This window comes from Thunnus thynnus, chromosome 1, assembly GCF_963924715.1.
Source record: "Thunnus thynnus chromosome 1, fThuThy2.1, whole genome shotgun sequence".
NCBI lineage: Eukaryota > Metazoa > Chordata > Actinopteri > Scombriformes > Scombridae > Thunnus > Thunnus thynnus.
Window position 1 is genome coordinate 32,296,924 of NC_089517.1, and position 2,496 is coordinate 32,299,419.

Here is a 2,496-nt window from a genome sequence, read left to right on the forward strand (position 1 = left end):
CGTGTGTTTGCGTGTGAATTTTTGCATGTACTGTATGTGAATGTATGTGTGTGCATTATGTGGAATTTATACTTATCATCAGAGTGTGCAGCGGTTACACATGGAGGCTCTGGCTCCAAACCAAGGGGAAAACACTACAAGTCTACTAACTCATCCACTGATGCTGCCTCTCTCTGATGCACAACACTACTTTCCCATCCAGCATTTATACACACACAGCAAATTGTAAGTGAAAATGCACACAGAGAACTAAAAACAAATTTACAACTTAACCTTTATAATAGGAAAAGAGATGACTGGTTGCTCTATATAATCAAATGTAGATCAAAAATGTGTCGGGTGCTCTTGGAAAACGGTGAAAAAAAACAGATTGCTTCAAACAAGAAGGGTTCTTGTTTTAATCTTTATAATATTTACATACTGTATACACAGAAATAATAACCCTAGGTCTACCACTGACTTATAAAGATCAAATAAAATGCATATTGAACAGAAGTAATACCTAACAAACATCATACTTAACTAAACCCCTCTAAATACTCCTCTGGCTGCTTGGTACAGCCTAACAAGATAATTGCCAGCTGCTGGAGTCCTGTGGCTGCATTCTCAGGTGTGCACCCCATGAAATCACGCCTACCAGGCAGCAGACCTAAAAAAGAAAATGATTAGGGGGGTTTCAAAGCACACCATAGAAAAAATTAACTTCCTGTATTAGTATATTATGTCCAACTTAACAAAGTCAAAGTTCATGTGTGTTTTTCACCTTAGTGAGGGGGTTGCTTTCCAGCTTCCTCGCACAGAGGCCACTTGAACAAAGAGCACAAGTACAGGATATTGAAAGGTGGCCATTGGAAGTTTTTCATTTCTGATATGCCAAAAACTGAATATTTTTACATTTCTGTTTCTTGGCAGCACATACCAGTGGACCTGAACTCGTCCAGGGCAGGAAATTCAGACTGCATCAATTTGGTGAGGCAGATTGGACTGCTGCTTGAGGTTGACAGTGGGGGCACTACAAAGCTGATACTCTGATCCAAGTACAGATTAGTACTGTATACTAAAAAGGTTGAACACTAAAAACATTTGAAGATCTAAAACATTATGTCCCCATGGCATAAAAGCTAATGCATTTTACTTTGATTATACTTTTGGTGAGTCAAATTAAATAGCAGTATCTTGTTTTTGCTTCTTCTTTTTACTTTTGCTACAGGTTGATCAGTTATTAATTGTCCCCCTTTGTTCTTCCTGTTGTTTGGATACTGACACTGAGGTACTGTTTCAGACTATGAAAATGGAATCTATAGATGGTAAATCTTGACTTCATATCCTGTGCTAAATTACCAGTCAAAAGAGTTAAATGTTTGGAATTCCCTAAAAATGAAAGATATTGATTTAGCTTTCATTCATGAAAGCGATTCAAAACAAGCTGATGTTTATAGGTTTTAAGTCTTACAAAATTATCTCATATTCTTGTGCTTCAAATAAAACCAAAAGTGTTACAATTCTAGCAAGGAGAAAACATTTATTACTTTTGTGTCTACTAGTAAGGATGAGGACCTATTATTACTGTATGTCTTCCATTAATTCTCATGTTTCTAACCTTCTTTATTGTTGTAAGTTTAAAGAGAAGTTATTACATTTTTTTTGATAAAATACTTATTTATGGATACAATGATCAATTCTAGTAAGACTTGCACTCAAATAATTCATGAATAATGATTAAGAATGGGTGCTGAGCCAAACTCGGGAGAAACACAGCAGCCAGACATTTCTCCGTTCTCTGTTATAGACAGAGCAGCTGAGTTTGACAGTAAAATGAGAATAGCTGGTCCATCTTAGAGGTCAGTCCACTTTAAGTGAGCCTGGTCAGTTTAGGCTAACCCATTGTTGCTAACTTTGGTTGCAACGCCCTTCACTTTTCCAGCAGTTGTAGAAACAACAGACAAGACTTTTTTTGGTCTTGAAAAGCTGACAGAATGTAGCCTGTACTGTACATTTACTGCAAGATTGACAACTTACTGCTAAACTTCTCCTCTGCTCCACTTGTATTCACATCACTTTTCTGCCGCTCGCTCTCTCCTCTCGCTCAACCACACACTCACTACACATACATATTACGCACTGCCCTAAAGCAGCTACACTATTCCTATAACAGTACCTTTCACGTAGATGTCCTTTGAAGAATGAGGAGAGGGAAGATTCTTGGATTTGAAGCACTAGGGTGTTATTGTGCTCACACAGTGTGCGAGTGAAAATCATCAGTAGTCCATTGATATTAAGTGGCACTCATATAAGGAAAACACTGCTATATACTTCTGAAATCCTAGAGAACCCAACCAGCATATATAAATACTTCTTTATCACCAAGCAAAGAAGCTAGATAATTTCATTAATTTAAATGAGCTTAAAGACGCCTAGAATCCATACCAAAATCAATTTCCTGATGGAAATCCACCAGAATTATTGTTATAATTTGGGATCTTGTTGGGACAGTTC

The 2,496-nt window shown here is 37.2% G+C and overlaps 1 long non-coding RNA gene across 1 annotated transcript; it reads right to left on the reverse strand.

The window, feature by feature from the left end:
* Positions 1 to 374: 374 nt before the first annotated feature.
* LOC137189550 (uncharacterized) lies at positions 375 to 2,230 on the reverse strand. Its single transcript, XR_010929659.1, has 2 exons — positions 764 to 2,230; positions 375 to 649 (listed from the first exon to the last, which is right to left on the reverse strand). It is a non-coding gene; the product is annotated as an uncharacterized lncRNA (long non-coding RNA).
* Between the last annotated feature and the right edge of the window lie 266 nt (positions 2,231 to 2,496).